Source organism: Octopus bimaculoides, chromosome 9, assembly GCF_046866305.1.
Source record: "Octopus bimaculoides isolate indiv1 chromosome 9, ASM4686630v1, whole genome shotgun sequence".
NCBI classification, from domain to species: domain Eukaryota; kingdom Metazoa; phylum Mollusca; class Cephalopoda; order Octopoda; family Octopodidae; genus Octopus; species Octopus bimaculoides.
Genome location: NC_142936.1, coordinates 34,511,027 through 34,520,505, shown reverse-complemented (window position 1 = coordinate 34,520,505; position 9,479 = coordinate 34,511,027). Strand labels below are relative to the sequence as shown.

The 9,479-nt window shown below is 40.8% G+C and overlaps 1 protein-coding gene across 3 annotated transcripts in view; it reads left to right on the top strand.

Moving 5' to 3' along the window:
* The window catches only part of LOC106882578 (uncharacterized), a 109,368-nt gene that overhangs the window by 79,918 nt on the left and 19,971 nt on the right, over positions 1–9,479 (top strand). The gene's annotated exons all lie outside the window — the stretch shown is intronic.

The window sequence follows — 9,479 nt, the reverse complement described above, 5'->3', positions numbered from 1 at the left end:
TTTGCTAGGTTGACTCTAAGGCCCTTTGATTCTAGTCCTTGCTTCCACACCTTAAACTTCTCCTCTAGTTCTGATAGTGACTGCGCAATTAGTGCAAGGTCATCAGCATAGAGGAGCTCCCAGGGGCAACCTGTCTTGAATTCCTCTGTGATCGCCTGGAGGACTATGATAAATAGGAGGGGGCTGAGGACGGAACCTTGGTGGACCCCTACCTCTACCCGGAATTCATTACTGTACTCATTTCCATCCTTCACCTTACTGACAGCATCTCTGTACATGGCTCGCACAGCTCTCACTAACCATTCTTCTATCCCAAGTTTCCTCATTGACCACCAGATAAGGGATCGGGGGACCCTGTCAAAGGCTTTCTCCATGTCAACGAAGGCCAGGTACAGAGGTTTATCCTTGGCTAGATATTTCTCCTGCAGCTGTCTCACTAGAAATATGGCATCAGTGGTGCTTTTACCTGGCCCGAACCCAAACTGCATCTCATCTAAATTGATTTGCTCCCTAATTAGTTGGGCTATGACCCTCTCCGTAACTTTCATAACCTGATCTAACAGCTTGATGCCTCTGTAATTATTAGTATCTAAAGCGTCACCTTTACCTTTATAGCAGTTTACTATGGTGCTGCTATACCAGTCATTGGGTATGACTCCTTCGTGTATCACCTGGTTCGTAATATGGGGGACTAGGCTGTAGCCAACACTGCCAGATATTTTGAGCATCTCTGCAGTGATTCCTGATGGGCCGGGGGCTTTCCCTGTCTTCATACTCTCAATTGTTTTATATATATATATATATATATATATATATATATTAGCTGACGTACCTGGTAATTTCCGGAAAAGTGGGGCTTATCCCTTGGTTCCATTCTCATAATTGTTTTGCTAATCCAATAACAACAATACAAAGTATGTAGACTTTTTGGACTTACAGACAATACCAAACTGTCTTACACAAGATCTTGTTTTTAGGAATTCCCCAATAAGTTATGAATACCCAAATTGTGAAGTCAGTTATGTAATAACATGAAATTAGTTACCTGATAGTAAGAATTCAAATAAAGTAGCTCCGAAAAGGGCTTTAATGCATTCCCAGAGTATATAGAACATAGGAGGAAATATTAATAAGGTATGTATACTAAAATCGTGAAGCATGTTACATAATAACAGGCTAATCAGATATGAGATAATAACAATTCAAAGTAAATAACTCTGAAAAGGGCTTTTGTTCATTCCCAGAGAATTACCCTCAGGGGCGTTAGTGTTGGTATATTCGTGGATAAGTGGATCTATTGCGAAAATAAGTCTAACAGTTCAAATACTAAGAAATAAGCATACGCAATTTCATTTTTACCAAATAATTTAGGAAGATGAATGGGTTATTTCCCTTGGCTATATATAAGGATTCCTTCCAGGGGCGAATGGGTTATTTTCCTTAGCTTTTAAAATAAGATAATCTTTGCATGCCATGATGTTTCCAGACATCAGTTATACTCAAGTTTCATCAAAATTGATAAAACGATGTAGGAGGAGTTAGCTAACAACTCCACAAACACACCCACAGACAGAATTTCCCACATATGTAGTAGATATTTATATGTATACATACATATGTATACATATACATACATAGATAAATATGTATATATAAACACACACACATATATATACACACACACATATATATACACACACACATATATATATCATCATCATCATCAGCATCATCGTTTAACGTCCGCTTTCCATGCTAGCATGGGTTGGACGATTTGACTGAGGACTGGTGAAAGCGGATGGCAACACCAGGCTCCAGTCTAATTTGGCAGAGTTTCTACAGCTGGATGCCCTTCCTAACGCCAACCACTCAGAGAGTGTAGTGGGTGCTTTTACGTGTCACCCGCACGAAAACGGCCACGCTCGAAATGGTGTCTTTTATGTGCCACCCGCACAAGCCAGTCCAGGGGCACTGGCAACGATCTCGCTCGAAAATCCTACGGGAGCCAGTCAGGCGGTACTGGCAACGGCCACGCTCAAAATGGTGCATCTCATGTGCCACCCGCACAAGAACCAGTCCAGGGGCACTGGCAACGATCTTACTTGGCTTGCCGGGTCTTCTCACGCACAGCACATTTCCAAAGGTCTCGGTCAGTAGTCATCGCCTCGGTGAGGCCCAATGTACGAAGGTCTTGCCTCACCACCTCAGCCCAGGTCTTCCTGGGCCTACCTCTTCCACGGGTTCCCTCAACTGTTAGGGTGTGGCACTTTTTCACGCAGCTATCCTCATCCATTCTCACCACATGTCCATACCAGCGCAATCGTCTCTCTTGCACGCCACAACTGATGCTTCTAATGTTCAGCTTTTCTCTCAAGATACTTACACTCTGACGGGTATTCACATTGACATTACACATCCAACGGAGCATACTGGCTTCATTCCTTGCGAGCTTACGTATGTCCTCAGCAGTTACAGCCCATGTTTCACTGCCATGTAGCATGGCTGTTCGTACGCATGCGTCATACAGTCTGCCTTTTACTCTGAGTGAGGGTCCCTTTGTCGCCAGCAGGGGTAAGAGCTCTCTAAACTTTGCCCAAGCTATTCTTATTCTAGCAGCTACACTTTCAGCGCACCCACCCCCACTACTAACTTGGTCGCCCAGATAGCGGAAGCTATCGACTACCTCTAGTTTTTCACCCTGGAATGAGATAGAACTTGTTTCCTGTTTGTTTACAGTCTTTATTGCACCTGAACATCTGCCACAAACAAAAACTAACTTGCTAGTTAACCTGCCTTTGATGTTGCTGCACCTCTTATGTGTCCATAGCTTGCACCGGGTACATCTTATAGAGTTACTACCTACTCCTTTTCTACATACTGAGCAGGGCCATCTACCTGAAGGGGTTTGTGTTTTATCTACCTTCCTACTTATTAGGATTTTGGTTTTAGCTAGGTTGACTCTAAGGCCCTTCAGTTCTAGACCTTGCTTCCACACCTGAAACTTCTCCTCTAGTTCTGATAGTGACTCCGCAATTAGGGCAAGGTCATCAGCATAGAGGAGCTCCCAGGGGCAACCTGTCTTGAACTCCTCTGTGATTGCCTGGAGGACTATGATAAATAAGAGGGGGCTGAGGACGGAACCTTGGTGGACCCCTACCTCTACCCGGAATTCATTGCTGTACTCATTTCCAACCCTCACCTTACTGGCAGCATCTCTGTACATGGCTCGCACAGCTCTCACTAACCATTCTTCTATCCCAAGTTTCCTCATTGACCACCAGATAAGGGATCGGGGGACCCTGTCAAAGGCTTTCTCCATGTCAACGAAAGCCAGGTACAGAGGCTTATCCTTAGCTAGGTATTTCTCCTGCAACTGTCTCACTAGAAATAAGGCATCAGTAGTGCTTTTACCTGGCACGAACCCAAACTGCATCTCATCTAAATTGATTCGCTCCCTAATTAGTTGGGCTATGACCCTCTCTGTAACTTTCATAACCTGATCTAACAGCTTGATGCTCTGTAATTATTTGTATCTAAAGCATCACCTTTACCTTTGTAGCAGTTGACTATGATGCTGCTACACCAGTCATTGGGTATGACTCCTTCGTGTATCACCTGGTTCGTAATACGGGTGACTAGGCTATAGCCAACACTGCCAGATATTTTGAGCATCTCTGCAGTGATTCCTGATGGGCCGGGGGCTTTCCCGGTCTTCATACTCTTAATTGCTTTATCTACCCTGGTACTATCAACTCGGATAGCTGGTCCCTCTATTGGGTCGACATACGGCAGGCTCTCTTTCTCCCATTCATTCTCTTTATTAAGCAATCTATCGTAGTGGCATCTCCAGACCTCTTTCTTTGCATCCTCATTTAATGCAAGCGTACCATCATCCATGCGAACACATTTCTCTCCTACAACATCACTATTCTCTCTCCTACACTGTCTTGCAACACGAAATACCTCGAGTCTTTGGTCCTCACGGTGCAGAACATTGGCAAATCTTTCCTTATCTGCTTCCCCTCTGGCTAAATAAACCTGTCGCCTAGCCTCCCTTCTGGCACATTGGTACAATTCCCTGCTACCACCGTTCTTCCAGTCCTTCCAAGCCTGTTTCTTTTGTCTAATAGACCTGTCTACCTCCTTGTTCCACCACCACGTTACTCTGGGTCGGGAGGGGGACCTTACACCACCCACAAATCTGGTCGGTGGCTTTCAACAGGTTGTCCCGCAGAAATCTCCAATTGTCTTCCACGTTGTATGATGCTATATCCCCTTCTATTTCGTTAAATGCTTCAAGTAACTTGTCTCTAAGTCTCTGTCCGTTTGCAGGGTCTTTAAGCTTCCACACCCTTCTCCTCCAAGCCTGTCTAATTCTGGGCACCCATTTTGCCTTGATCCCAAAGTCGCTAACTACTAATCTATGTTGTGGGGTACATTCTTCGCCAGGGTAGGTTTTGGCATTTATAAACCGCCCTCTTTCCCTATTTCTGGCGAGGATGTAGTCGATTTGGCTAGAGTGTCTGCCGGAGCGGTAGGTGACTAGGTGACTGGCAGGTTTCCTGAAGTTGGTATTGCAGACCATAAGATCGGTTGCATCACAGAACTCCAGCAGTCTGGTTCCCTCCTCGTTGCGGGAACCGAAGCCATAGCCTCCATGTATGCCATGGAAGCCTCCAGCATGACGTCCGATATGACCGTTGAAGTCTCCAGCCACAAAGAGAAGGTCCCTGTCACTCGTCGACGAGGTAGTTTGCAAGAGGGTGTCATAGAATTGGTCTTTCAGACCATCTGGTAGCCCCGGTTGAGGTGCATAGGCTGAGATGACAGTAGCTAATCTATGATGAAGCACTAGTCTGATCTTAAGTACTCTGTCACTTACTCTAACGACCTCGATTACCTTATCCACCCATTTCTCCGCTAGAAGTATTCCTACGCCCCCGACCCCGTCAGTGTTCCCTGCCCAGAAAATCTTGTACCTGTGTTCTTTGCCTGTGAGGAACCTCGCAGAACCTCCTCTCCATCTTACTTCCTGGATGCAGCACATATCTACGCGTCTTCGTTCAAGCATCTCAACAATTTCACCAGATCTACCTTTCAGCGTGCCGACGTTGAGAGTGCCAATCCTAACCGTATGGGTGTTGGGGGTGTGGGCCTGTAGCCTGGGAAGGGGAAAAGCAGTGTCGTGTACTCTATCCGGATGGTTTCTGATGAAAGCCTTCACATATTCAATGTCTCCATGCTTAATTTTCTTTATAAGTGTTTCAAAAATAAAGTAAAGTTGTGGAATACCGTACGAGTGGAAATATATATGAAAGAAGGTTTGAAAATGCACTTATTTTAAAGATATTTATTTACTTAACCTGTTTCACTTTTTTAGAAAAAGATTATCAAAAGTCTTTGAGAATAATAGAAAATGTTAAAAAACAGTTTGAGTATTAAAATGCATATATACATTCTTTGATGATAATAAGAGGAATATATTTAAGTATAAAGCTTTGTATGAGCTTTGTAGTGTTACATACTGATTATCACACATTCTCTGATAATAAGATGAAAATGTTAAAAACAGTGTAAGTATGAAAATACATATATGGAAAAATACATATACATATTCTTTGATAATAATAGAAAATGTTAGAAACAGTTTAAGTATCAAAATACATATATACATTCTTTGATAATAATAATAAGAATATGTTTGAAACAGTTTACAACGTTGTTATAACAAAAAGGATTTGGTAAAATATGTATATATATACCCAGGAAATATATTTAAGAGTTCACAAAAAGTTGAGGAGGAACTGACCTAGCTTTTTTCTCTTGTGTATATTGAGGGAACAAGCTGAGGCAAGAAGCTGAACATTTTTTGGCCCATGATGCTGCATGGACCCTAAGTAAGGCATGCCTAAAATTTGAATGAAATCTGTTGAGTAGTTCTCAAGTTTTAGTTATGCACACAGACAGACAGACACACATTCTGAGTTTTATATATATAAATATACACTCCTACACATTCATACACTTACTCACACGTTTCTAGATTTGTATGCATTTATAAATATACATACATGAAATTGTGCATGTATGTGTATAATTGTTTATAAAGGCAATGACAAGTGACCAAGACTTCTGGTAACTTGCTGTGCTTAGAAGACACATCAAGCTACATGAAATTGTGGTCATATCCAGTGCTGGTGATACATAAAAGGCACCTGTGCTGGTGATACATAAAAGGCATCTGTGCTGGTGACATGTAAAAGACACTCAGTACACTCTTTAAAGTGGTTGGCATTAGGAAGGGCATCCAGCCATAGAAAACATGCCAAAATAGGCAACTGGAGCTTGATGCAGCTCTCTGAAACTGTCTAACCCATGCCAGCATAGAAAATAATGATAATGATGATGATGATGATGATGATGATGATATACACAAATCATATTCTAGAAAGTGTTCGTAGCAACAGGTTTTAAATGAAGATATAACAAAAGACATATTTTATATGTATCACATAATTGCCCTGTGTCTAATGTGACCATACTTTGGATGGGAGACTGAATGCCATAGGGTAGGGAGCTGGATGAGCATTCAGTCCACTAGGCACAATAATTTTCAGAAATAATAAGACATTTGGAAACAAAACCAAAATGTTAATCCGTTAACAGAAACTTATGAGAAATTGCTTATAGTACGTTGGCAGTTGTATGGGGAAGTCACCTCATCTCATTGTATTTCCTTTTCTACCATATGTAAAATACACCTGATAAGTCTTACATTATTAAATGACTAGCAGGACCCATGAAAATTCCACGGACTGAAAAAATGAAGAGGAGCTGTTTAAGAAAGAAAGGATGATATGCATTTTTATTGCATATAAATCTTATTGTTCCATGTGCAATAAATGATACAAAAATATACAATAACAATTTATACAATGCTTAATAAACATATCATTCATTAGTATTTAATTCTATTGAAACTGCAAGACCAATATATAGTTTTATATTCCTTATTACACAATATTTTATCATAATTACTTTACATTATATACAATTAATGTACATAAAATGATATAGAGATATACACAATGATTTTATTTACACAATTAGTTTCAATTCCATTGCAAATTTTAAAAAAATAACATCCACAGCTATTTTGCTACATTATTTCACTTCCAGTCACAATAATATTGATGCGACGACCAAAAATACAGTTGGCATTATATCCCTATCTCCTGGGCTGGGTTTTGAACCCGTACTCTGGTCAGTTGGGGAGAATGGTATTTCCTTTGTCTCGTCGGCAACCACAGCTATTTTTAGCGTAGCTGCCCCTTTTCGGTCAGCGAAAGTTAAAAAAAGGCAGCATAGGAATCATGTACCGACCGACCCATCTTGGCAGGGGGTAGGGTAGCACAATGAGCTATGGTATTTGGGATGAATAGGAGAACAAGAATTGGCGGCAAAAGCAGTTAGCAGAGAATTTTGGCCAGTGGAGTTCTGGTAGCCAGCGGGGCAGTCGAGCGGTAGCAGCTAGCCGAGGCAGTTGGGTTGTAGCAGCCAGCCGGAGCGGTTGGGAGACAGCAGTTTGCCCGTTGAGATGGGGCCAGTCGAGTGAGAAGAATAAGTCTGACGGATAAAGCTATGGTCAGCAGAAATGTATAGAGAGGGACAGAGAGAGACGGAATCGTAGTTGCAGACTACCTTGGTCAGTGGAAGTAGCAGACCTGAAGGAAATGAACTTCGTTGTTGGTAAATGTGCTTTTATATTATTTTAGAGAAAAAAGAACTCTGAGTTGTTAACTGTGTTGTTAAATGCTTCTAAAAGAAAGGAAAAGAAAAGAAATACAAAAGAAAGAAGCAGAAGAACTTTGTTGTCAAATGAAACTTGAGACACGAACTTTGCGATGTAAAAATGATTGGAAAGCTTATAATTGTTTGGAAACTTTGTCAACGTTATTGAATTGTTATGCCATGTATTGGAATTGTTATTATGTAATGCTCTATTCTAATGTTTTAAATGTATTCTGTGATGTTATGTAAAGAAAAAGAAAAAGTTACCCAACGCATGGTCTTCGTGTTGTTTCTTCCTCCCCGTCCTATTTGCCTGTGTTGTTCTTCGTTACGTGCTCCAGCCGGGGCTTTATTATCGGTCAGGATTGTACCGACAGACGAATTTTGCTAGCTCACTGAGTGTTGAATGTTCGCGCGTGCGCGAGTCCCCCCTTCGGTGTTGAGGAGGTGCTTCGCGTGCTGGCGTTCGTAACAATATATTATATGATTTTAAAATTTCCCTCTGCTAAACACACACACTCTCTCTCTCTCTCTTTTATTTTAACAAACTTTTAAACTTTTTAATTATGTAATTCCCCTCTTCATATCATAAATATTTCTCTCTTTCTCTTCACCTCTCATTTCCACTAATCACATGATAGTGAGTAGCTACCTCATTGCATTCTCTTGGCTGGCTATGTGTTATTTCACTCACCCCTCCCTCTCTTTCACTCTCTCTCCAACTCTTAGCTCACTCCTCCTCTCTCTAACAAATGAAGGCACAATGTGAATGAATAAACAAACTGAATTCTAAATGCAAAATACTCCTAGAAAATTTAATGGAATGCTAAACAAATTTTCATCTGCCTTCAGCCATTTGCAACAAGTGGATGATACCAAAACTATAGTTATAGTGTTACCACCCTGGTAGTGAACTGCAGTAATACAAAACATAAGAACTAGAAATAAGAGTTTCACATTCTGCATAGCAATTCTCATGACTAGTATATAAACAGGTGTAGCTACTAATAAATTTGGAAAATTTATTTCTAAAGAAACTGGGTATAATCAATTATCAAAAGAGGTGGGGGATGTTCTATATGGTATAGTGTGAAAACTATTTCCTAAAACAAAAGCTTCCTTATGTTTACCATTTACACTTCTCTGTTAATAAATCTTCCAACTAACAAATGTTAGAATAGTAAGTGTAGAAACTTAAATTTTCATGGAAAACAGAAAGTAGAAATTTTCTTTTCTATTTTAGAGAATACGAGGTTTGATCAAAAAGTACCAGGACTGTCGCTTTTGTAACAGGCCTAAAGGGTGCAGAGTGAAGCCACTTGGCACAGATTCATCTTGAACTCTGTTGCACATGCACACTAAAGATATAACATTCTCACTCACTTCTGTTATTTATAGTAGTGCTTGGAAGTGATGTGTGCAGAATGTGGTCATCTCAAAAAGAATGGGTTTCAACTGTGCAGGATTTCATTGTGTCAACGAAGACAAAAACTTTTTGAAAAGGGTTATTGCAGGTATCAAATCATGGATCTATGCCTATGACCCCAAAACCAAAGCTTGGAAAGAATCTCACTTGAAAGGAACATAATTTCATGACATGAAGGAAACCCAAGAGAATGCAATGAGGTAGCTACTCACTATCCCATAAAAGGAGTTTCAGGAATGCTTCCATCAATGGAAATGATGCT